Below are 11,663 nucleotides of genomic sequence, written 5' to 3'. Positions count from 1 at the left end.
TTGCCACATTCATTACATTTGTAAGGTTTCTCTCCTGTATGGATTCTGCAATGAACTTGAAACATAATAGATATTAGAAGTTTTTTCTTGAAATATGTCGTATATTTTATAATATTATGAATGAAATAATTTTGTATACATTATAACAGTACCAATTGTAACAAAATATGACAACCGTCACCCATTCATTAAAAAAATATTTCCTCTGTGAAAATGAATTATCAATATGAAAACAAACCACATTTTCAATGATAGAAATGAGGATATATACAGCCATGGCTCCACAGAGAAACCCTGTCTCAAAAAAACGAAAAAAAAAAAAAAAGAAATGAAGGTATACAATTCTTCTTTTATGACTGAATGATAGTGCAAGATTAAGCAATATATTACAAATCACAGGGAATATTTATAAGAAAATAAGGAATAATATATGATAAAATCTTAAGTTCTTGATCATCCCATAAAAACATTTGATCATCTATGTTCATAGCAGCTGTATTTGTAAAAGCCAAAAACTGTAAACAACCTACATGGAAAGCATATCTGAAGTGTGGATAAAGAAATTTGGTACATTTATACAACACAATAATATTCAGTTCCAAAACCAAAGAACTCATGAATTTTGCAAGCAAATGGATAGAGCTTGATATTTACATCCTCTTTGAGGTAACCAGTCACAAAATGACACACATGGTATTTACTTAGTTAAAAGTAGATATTAGCCATAAAATACATGTACCATTTTACACTACTAAGACCAAAAGTACCTACACTTGATGAATGTGCTACCAAGGAATTTCATTTAGAAAGTGGAATAAAATAGCCATAATAGGCAGATGGAGAAAAGGGAACTTGGAGAATTGGGTGGGTAAGGGAGTCAGATGAGGGTTTCAGGATCATGTGTAGAAAAGGACAGGAGAGAGGGCTAGAAGATTATGAAAACAAATGGAAGTCTCCAAATGGGCAAGGTCAGTTATCAATGATACAGGAGAAACCAACTAATCAATGGAGGTGACATTAGCTGTGCCTCACTATATTACAGATATGCAATCTGAAGAGGTGACTTCCTCTAGCCAGTCAGGAACCCCAAAAGAGTGATAGAGACACCTACACACCCAGAAACATTTAAATTAAAAATATCCACAAAAACTGGATGAAATTGACATACATCACATATGCAAGCAACAATCTTTACATTGTTTGACATAATATTTTGTTAAGCTTGCAGACAGAAACATGTTACTTCTGAGAGTTTCCACCCATCTGCTGACTCAGTGAGATAGAGACAAATGCAGAAAAACAGTGGATGTAGCTTGAGTTTCTTAAGGAAGAAAAAGAAGTAGGATTCAGGGCCATTAAGGCAGTATGAACTTCACAGGAAGACCAACAGAGTCAACCAACCTTGACCTTTGGGGACTTATGATTCTAAGCCACCAACCAAAGAATATGCATGGACTGGATCTAGACATATATATAGCAGGTGTGCACCTTACCCATCCTGTGGGTAATAACAGCAAGAATGGAGGCTTTCCTAAAACCCGTTGTCTGTACATGGTATATGTTCTACTACCTGAGCTGCCTTCTCTGGCCTTATGGCCTTAGTTGGAGAGGAAACACCTACCTGGAGTAGAATTGAATCTCCATTTTTAGGGTATACACTACCTACTGAAAGTAGAAGGAAATAGGAAATTGGGGAAATATTGTATGAGGGGGTGACTAGGAGTGAGCCAATGAATCATATACAAGTGAGGAAGTAAAAGAAAAAAATTAAGTCAAAAATAGAATATGGTCAAAAATGTTTAAAACATGGAAATATATATAATAAAATCATAAGTATATCTTCTCAAACATGTGTCCAGCACATGAGAATAGAGAATTTAACAATTTTCTCATATGTTAAGGAATATTCACAGAGAAAGATAAATCCTGAAGAAATTGATAATTTTTCAACATGATAGTCTTTATGTGCATAAATTCATTTTTTCAATCATATTACTATGTAAAACTTTATTTAGAATTAAGTAAGAATTTCATTACTTGATATTTGAACACTTACACATTATTTAAATAATAATTTCAGAATCCAAAAATCTGAGTTCTATTCACTGTGCCAAAGCTCTGCCTGCTTCCTGGGAGGCATGCTGCCTTCCAAGATATCAGGCGAGATTCCCAATCCTCTCACTCCTGTATTCCATGGAAAGCACAGCAGCCATGAAGTCTGCCCCACCCACACTGTGCTTCATCTTCTACTCTTAGCACTACATGCAATCCAGGATTATTGCTGACTTCAGTAACCACAAGCTCTGAATGCTTTCATTGAGGGATACCTATGCCATAGACAAACATAAATGTTAACATATCTGAGACTACTGTCTTTGCCTACAATCCTAGAAGCTTGCTGCTACCCATGGCAAAGAATGGCATCCTGAAATTTCAGAGGCCTCGGGCTATGTGGAACTTCCAGTTGGACCTGGAGTGGCAGAGTCCAATACCTATCAGGGACTACCAGGTCTCTGAACACCAGAAACTTCATAATTTCCTATAAACTAGGAAATAACATAATTAAAAATATCTATCCTATAACCCTCAGCTCTGTATCTGACCAATCCTGAAGTGCAAGAAAATAACCTTAAGTATAATCTTGTGAAGATGATGGAGTCCTTTTAAAAAGAAATAAATAAAATATATTTACAGAAATTCACTCCAAAAAATAAAAGAAAATTCAATTAAAGAAGTAGACCCATAATGAGAAAAAAATTAATATGAAGAAGTACAGGACAATACAATCAAATAGATAAAGTAAGTAAAAATGTTAAGATATGAAAGGAGAAATAGGAACAGTGTAGAATACAGAAAATGAGTCAAAATGGAGACAGAAAACCTAGAAAAGTGACCAGGAGTTCTAGCCACAAGAATCATCATCACAACATAAGAGATGGAAGAGAAAATTTTAAGCTTAAAACATAAAATAGGAACTCAAGTACAGCGACTGAATTCTTTATCATCAAGGCAAGTTTATGGCAACATCCAGAAAGGCAAGGTACAGGAGAAACTGAGAGTTCTACATCTTCGTCTGCAGGCAAAGAGACAACTGACTTCTAGGCAGCTATGGCTAGGGTACTGAAGCCATTTTCCACAATGAAACACATGCTCAAACATGGCTAAAATTCCTCTTTAAATAGAGCTACTCCTTAACTCAAGCAAAGATAAAGAATCACAGCGGGGAACAGTCTTGAATACAATGGTACAGGGAACAACATATTGAAGAGAATAGCAATTTATCAAGCTCTAAGATCAACAATTTATAAATTGGATCTCCTAAAACTATAAAAAAGAATTTAAGGGAAATAATATCATCCATAGAATTAAATGGTAAGCTATAGACTGGGAAAAAACTACACTACCCCTACTTGTAACAGAAGACTCATATCCAAAAATAAAATGAACTCAAGGAATTAGATAACAACAAACCAGACAATCAAATTAAAATTGGGGTAAAGAGTTAAACAAAGAACTCTTAATAGAGAGATCTCTATCAGCTGAGAGAGACTTAAAGAAATGCTTAATATCTATTGTCATCAGAGTAATACAAATCAAAACCATTCTGTGATTGCACCTTAAAAACATCAGAATGGCCCTTCGGCCCCTGCCTGGTCCCTTGGACTGGAGCAGACACAGAGTCGGTCTGCTCCTGTCCTGTGGAGAAACTGAATCCTGAGTCATCCAGGAGCCACTGCACTCAGAGCAGCTGGTAAGAACTCCATCTCACTCCCTAAGCCCCAGAAATACATCTGGGAGCCAGGGACATCTAGGGCACAGCAGCTACCCAAACCCTGCCCCTCCGGAATTCCACTTCCCTTCGGCCCCTGCCTGGTCCCTGGGACTGGAGCAGACACAGAGTAGGTCTGCTCCTGTCCTGTGGAGAAACTGAATCCTGAGTCATCGAGAAACCACTACACTCAGAGCAGCTCAAACTGAATTCTGAGTCATCAGGGACCCACTGCACTCAGAGCAGCTGGAGCCACTGCACTCAGAGCAGCTGACACAGAGTTGGTCTGCTCCTGTCCTGTGGAGAAACTGAATCCTGAGTCATCTAGGAGCCACTGCACTCAGAGCAGCTGAAACTGAATCCTGAGTCATCGAGAACCCACTGCACTCAGAACAGAAGGATTACCAGATCCAAGAGGTGGCCTGAGTCCCAGGAGTTCTTCCACCCGGGAGATTAGGGGCATAAGACCACAGAGACCTCTGGACTCCGAGGAGCTCTGCAATAAGCAAGATAACTGGAAATACAGATTCCAATCTTACACAGAGAGGGCAGGCACCACTAGAGTTACCCAGATGGCGAAAGGCAAGCGCAAGAACATAAGCAACAGAAACCAAAGTTTCTTGGCATCATCAGTGCCCAGTTCTCCCAATATAGCAAGCCCTGAACACCCCTTCACACCTGAAAAGCAGGATTCAGAATTAAAATCACTTCTCATGATGATGATAGAGGATTATAAGAAGGAATTAAGTAACTCCCTTAAAGAAATACAGGAGAGTACAAGTAAACAGATAGAAGCCCTTAAAGAGGAATCACAGAAATCCCTTAAAGAAATGCAAGAAAACACAAAGAAGGAATTAAACAAAAACATTCAGGATCTGAAACTGGAAATAGAAACAATAAAGAAAGTTCAAAGGGAGACAACCATGGAGATAGAAAACCTAAGAAAGAGATCAGGAGTCACAGACGCAAGCATCACCAACCGAATACAAGAGATAGAAGAGAGAATCTCAAATGCAGAAGATACGGTGGAAAATATTGACACAGTTGTCAAAGAAAATGAAAAAAGCAAAAAACTCCTAACTCAAAACATCCAGGAAATCCAGGACACAATGAGAAGACCAAACCTAAGGATAATAGGTATAGATGAGAATGAAGATTCCCAACTTAAAGGGCCAGTAAATATCTTCAACAAAATCATTGAGGAAAATTTCCCTAACCTAAAGAACAAGATGCTCATAAACATACAAGAAGCCGACAGAACACCAAATAGACTAGACCAGAAAAGAAATACCTCCCGTCACATAATAATCAAAACATCAGATGCACAAAACAAAGAAAAAATACTAAAAGCAGTAAGGGAAAAAGGTCAAGTAACATATAAAGGCAGACCTATAAGAATTACACCAGACTTCTCACCAGAGACTATAAAAGCCAGAAGAGCCTGGACTGACATCATACAGACCCTAAGAGAACACAATTGCCAGCCCAGATTACTATACCCAGCAAAACTCTCAATCAATATAGATGGTGAAACCAAGATATTCCATGACAAAACCAAATTTGCACAATATCTTCCCACAAACCCAGCACTTCAAAGGATAATGGATGGAAAACGCCAACACAAGGAGGGAAACTACAACCTAGAAAAAGCAAGGAAGTAATCTTCCAACAACCCCAAAAGAAGATAACTATACAAACATAACTTTACCTCTAATAACAAAAATAACAGGAAGCCACAATCATTTTTCCTTAATATCTCTTAACATCAATGGTCTCAATTCCCCAATAAAAAGACGCAGACTAGCAGACTGGATACACAAACAAGACCCAGAATTTTGCTGCATACAAGAAACACACCTCAGTGACAAAGACAGACACTACCTCAGAATAAAAGGGTGGAAAACAATTTTCCAAGCCAATGGTCCCAAGAAACAAGCTGGAGTAGCCATTCTAATATCAAATAAAATCGACTTCCATCCAAAATTAATCAAAAAAGATAAGGAAGGACACTTCATACTCATCAAAGGAAAAAGCTACCAAGGTGAACTCTCAATTCTGAACATCTATGCCCCAAATGCAAGGGCACCTACATACATAAAAGAAACTTTACTAAAGCTCAAAACACACATTACACCTCACACAATAATAGTGGGGGATTTCAACACCCCACTCTCAGCAATGGACAGATCATGGAAACAGAAACTAAACCGAGACACTTTGACATTAACAGAAGTTATGAACCGAATGGACTTAACAGACATCTATAGAACATTTCATCCTAAAACAAAAGAATATACCTTTTTCTCAGCACCTCATGGTACCTTCTCCAAAATAGACCATATAATTGGTCACAAAACAAGCCTCTACAGATACAAAAAGATTGAAATAATCCCTTGCCTCTTATCAGATCACCATGGAATAAGACTGGTCTTTAATAATGACAAAACCAATGGAAAACCCATGTGCACATGGAAACTGAACAACTCTCTACTCAATGATGACTTGGTCAAGGAAGAAATAAAGAAAGAAATTAAAGACTTTTTAGATTTCAATGAAAATGAGGACACATCATACCAAAACTTGTGGGACTCCATGAAGGCAGTGCTAAGAGGAAAACTCATAGCTCTAAGTGCCTACAAAAAGAAACTGGAAAGAGCACACACTAACAAGTTGTCTGCACAACTAAAAGCCCTAGAACAAAAAGAAGCAAATACACCCAGGAGGAGTAGAAGGCAGGAAATAATCAAACTCAGGGCTGAAATCAACCAAATAGAAACTGAAAGAACAATACAAAATATCAATAAAACCAGGAGTTGGTTCTTTGAGAAAATCAACAAGATAGATAAACCGTTAGCCAGATTAACCAGAGGGCACAGAGAGAGTATCCAAATTAATAAAATCAGAACTGAAAAGGGAGACATAACAACAGAAACGGAAGAAATTAAAAAAATCATCAGATCCTACTACAAAGGCCTATACTCAACAAAACTGGAAAACCTGGATGAAATGGACAATTTCCTAGACAGATACCAGGTACCAAAGTTAAACCAGGAGCAAGTAAACCATCTAAATAGTCCCATAACCCCTCAGGAAATAGCAGCAGTCATTAAAAGTCTCCCCACTAAAAAAAGCCCAGGACCAGATGGTTTTAGTGCTGAATTCTATCAGACCTTCAAGGAAGACCTAATACCAATTCTCTTCAAACTATTCCACAAAATAGAGACAGAAGGAACACTACCCAATTCATTCTATGAAGCTACAATTACACTCATTCCCAAACCCCACAAGGACCCAACAAAGAAAGAGAACTTCAGACCAATCTCCCTTATGAACATCGATGCAAAAATACTCAATAAAATTCTAGCAAACCGAATCCAAGACCACATCAAAACAATCATCCATCAAGATCAAGTAGGTTTTATCCCAGGAATGCAGGGATGGTTCAATATTCGGAAATCCATCAATGTAATCCACTATATAAACAAACTTAAAGAAAAAAACCATATGATTATCTCACTAGATGCTGAGAAAGCATTTGACAAAATTCAACATCCCTTCATGATAAAAGTCTTGGAAAGATCAGGAATTCAAGGCCCCTACCTAAACATAGTAAAAGCAATTTACAGCAAACCAGTAGCCAACATCAAGCTAAATGGAGAGAAACTTGAAGCAATCCCACTAAGATCAGGGACTAGACAAGGCTGCCCACTCTCCCCCTACCTATTCAATATAGTACTGGAAGTCTTAGCCAGAGCAATTAGACAACAAAAAGAAGTCAAAGGGATACAAATAGGAAAGGAAGAAGTCAAAATATCGCTATTTGCAGATGATATGATAGTATACTTAAGTGACCCCCAAACTTCCACCAGAGAACTCCTAAACCTGATAAACAACTTCAGCAAAGTGGCTGGTTATAAAATCAACTCAAACAAATCAGTAGCCTTCCTCTACATGAAAGATAAACAGACTGAAAAAGAAATTAGGGAAATGACACCCTTCACAATAGTTGCAAATAATATAAAATACCTTGGTGTGAATCTAACCAAGCAAGTGAAAGACCTGTATGACAAGAACTTCAAGTCTCTGAAGAAAGAAATTGTAGAAGATCTCAGAAGATGGAAAGATCTCCCATGCTCATGGATTGGCAGGATTAATATAATAAAAATGGCCATCTTGCCAAAAGCAATCTACAGATTCAATGCAATCCCCATTAAAATCCCAACTCAATTCTTCACAGAGTTAGAAAAGGAAATTCTCAAATTCATATGGAATAACAAAAAACCTAGGATAGCGAAAACTATTCTCAACAATAAAAGAACTTCGGGAGGAATCACCATCCCTGACCTCAAGCTGTACTACAGAGCAATAGTGATAAAAACTACCTGGTATTGGTACAGAGACAGGCAGGAAGATCAATGGAATAGAATTGAAGACCCAGAAATGAACCCACACTCCTATGGTCACTTGATCTTTGACAAAGGAGCTAAAACTGTCCAGTGGAAAAAGGACAGCATTTTCAACAAATGGTGCTGGTTCAACTGGAGGACAACATGTAGAAGAATGAAAATTGATCCATTCTTATCCCCTTGTACAAAGCTCAAATCTAAGTGGATAAAGGACCTCCACATAAAACCAGATACACTGAAACTAATAGAAGAGAAGGTGGGGAAAAGCCTCGAATACTTGGGCACAGGGGAAAAGTTCCTGAACAGAACTCCAATGGCATATGCTCTAAGATCGAGAATTGACAAATGGGACTTCATAAAATTGCAAAGTTTCTGTAAGGCAAAGGACACTGTCAATAGGACAAAACGACAACCAACAAATTGGGAAAAGATCTTTACCAATCCTTCATCTGAGAGAGGGCTAATATCCAATATATACAAAGAACTCAAGAAATTAGACTCCAGGCAACCAAATTACCCTATTAAAAAATGGGGTATAGAGCTTAACAAAGAATTTTCAACAGAAGAAACTGGAATGGCCGAGAAGCACCTAAAGAAATGCTCGGCATCCTTAGTCGTCAGGGAAATGCAAATCAAAACAACCCTGAGATTCCATCTCACACCAGTCAGAATGGCTAAGATTAAAAACTCAGGAGATAGTAGATGCTGGCGAGGGTGTGGAGAAAGAGGAACACTCCTCCATTGTTGGTGGGACTGCAAGATGGTGCAACCACTTTGGAAATCAGTGTGGCGGTTCCTCAGAAAATTGGACATAGCATTACCTGAGGATCCAGCTATACCACTCCTAGGCATATACCCAGAAGGTGCTCGAACATATAATAAGGACATATGCTCAACTATGTTCATAGCAGCCTTATTTATAATAGCCAGGAGCTGGAAAGAACCCAGATGTCCTTCAACTAAGGAATGGATTAAAAAAATGTGGTATATTTACACAATGGAGTATTACTCAGCTATTAAAACCAATGAATTTGAGAGGTTCCTAGGTAAATGGATGGAACTAGAAATTATCATACTGAGTGAGGTAAGCCAATCACAAAAGAACACACATGGTATTCACTCACTGGTTATTGGATATTAGCCCAGAACCTTAAAATGCCCAAGATGCAACTCACAGGCCACATGAAGTCCATAAAGAATGAAGACCAAGTGGGGGTGATTCGGTCCTTCTTAGAAGGAGCAACAAAATACTCAAGGGAGTAAATATGGAGACAAAGCGAGGGACAAAAACTGAAGGAGGGGCCGTCTGAAGACCTTTCCACCTGAGTATCCATCCCATGTGCAGTTACCAAAGGTAGATGCTGATGTGGAAGTCAGGAAGTGCATGCTGATAAGAGCCTGATATGGATGTCTCCTCAGAGGTCTTCAAGAGTCTGACATATTCAGAGGCAGATGCTCACAACTAGCCATTGAAGTGATCATGGGGTTCTCAATGGAGGAGTTAGAGTGAAGACTGAAGGAGCTGAAAGGATTTGTGGCCCCATGAGGAGAGCAACAATACCAACCAACCACAGCTCCCAGGGTCTAAACCACCAGCCTGGGAGCACTTAGGGAGGGATCCAGGGCCTTAGCTGAATATATAAGAGTGGAGGGCCCTGCTGGGCACAGGTGGAAGATGAGATCCTTGACCTCATGAAGGCTGGACGCCCCAGGGGGTGGGAATTTTGAGGGTGGGGAGGTGGGAGTGGGGGGGTAGATAGAGGTTACATCCACAAAGAAGAAGGAGGAGGTGTGAGGGGATTGGGGGTTCCTGGGTGGGTGGGGGATGGGGTAAGGGGACAACATATGAAATGTAAATAAAACATCCAATAAAAAAAAAAAAAAAGAAAAAAAAAACATCAGAATGGCTTTGACAAATAACTCAAGGAAGAGCACTTACTTACTAGAATGTGAGGCATGGAAAACACTATTCCATTGTGGTTGGATGTAGAAACTTGAACTGTTTCGCCCAGAATGGCCTTGTTTCAGATAGAGTGCCATGGTTTGTGCTGCCAGGACCATGCACATGTGTGAGCCCCTAGTAGTAGCAATGTTTTCTCCAGGTGTAGTCTTGTTTGTATAATAATGTACATATTTTCTGAACCTACTAGAAGTGGAGGATGATTTTCTACCAAGGAATATCATAAAGTTTGAGGTAAAAGTCTACCTGATAACTGAAAACAGCTCAAGTACAGATGTTGTAGGTATGGTAATATCTTATAAAAAGGGTAAAAACTGAGACCTTCAGGACACCCCTTAAGGATATAAGAAAAGAGTGCTAAATATATAAGTTTGAAAATGTGTATTTTCCATTCAATGCAAAATGTACAAATGCAGTATCAACTATATGAGGGGCTTCATGAATCTAAAGGAATAAAAGTAGGTTCCTTTTGTGTCAACATGTTAGACAAATTCTGAGGAAGGAGATAAAAAAAAAACTTTAGAGAGTAGTGGCCCCAGTATATCCTACACAACTAATTTTTTTTTGTGATTATAAACGCATATAGATTCTTGGATTCAGGATCAGCATAGGACAGATCAAGACTAGGAACAGGCTTTATGAAAATGGAAATTTCAAGGCAGTGCCCCAACCAACCAGCATATCTTCTCAGCTTAACAAAGGCTGACCTATATTTGAATGCATTTCTACTCCTAGGAAAAAATACATGTTTAGCGTCTTCTAAGAATCAAAGTGCTGGATGATGGAAAGCTGACGTATGGATAAAATGAATACCTGGAGTAAATGACTAGATTGATATGTAAAAACTAGACCTGTGTTGTACAGGAGAGGAGCTACCGGAGTATATTTTTAGGACATAAAGAGAGAGCTGATTGGAGTACATACACAGGCACACACACACACACACACACACACACACACACACACACACATAATTAGAACATGGACAGGTAGATACCTTAGAATGGCTAACAAGTGGAATGTAGACAGACAGATCCTCAGACAGAAAGCATAACATAAGAGAGAAGCAGACTGGAAAATCTTTACCAAATAGAGGTTGTCAGTTTGGACCCAGAATTTGCCTTCCATTTGTGTCTTTTTGCCAATCCCAGACAACCATTCTCTCAAAACTCTTCTTCAAGTAAAATATAGACCTTGGTATTGTATTACCATCCTGGAAATTCAACTGAAAGTTTCTGAAATTATTCGAAACAGTTCTAATTGACATCCAGGATCTACCATTCCTAGGAGTATACCCAATAATGCTCTACCATCTCACAAAGACATACGTTCCACTATGTTCATAGCAGCTTCATTTATAATAATCAAAAATTCCAAATGAGTCTGATGTCCCTAAACCAAAGAATAGATTCAGATAATGTAGTTCATTTCCAAATGGACCACTAATCAGCTATTGCAAACAAAGATATCATGAATTTTGAAGGCAAATGGATAGAGAAAGAGAGAGAGAGAGAGAGAGAGAGAGAGA

The 11,663-nt window shown here is 38.5% G+C and overlaps 1 pseudogene; it reads right to left on the bottom strand.

Moving 5' to 3' along the window:
* Nucleotides 1-11,663, bottom strand: part of LOC114632737 — a 240,737-nt pseudogene that overhangs the window by 43,955 nt on the left and 185,119 nt on the right.

Source organism: Grammomys surdaster, unplaced genomic scaffold (assembly GCF_004785775.1).
Source record: "Grammomys surdaster isolate TR1022 unplaced genomic scaffold, NIH_TR_1.0 412, whole genome shotgun sequence".
Lineage (NCBI taxonomy): Eukaryota > Metazoa > Chordata > Mammalia > Rodentia > Muridae > Grammomys > Grammomys surdaster.
Note: the sequence above shows the minus strand (reverse complement) of the source record. Positions and strands in the feature narration are given on the sequence as shown.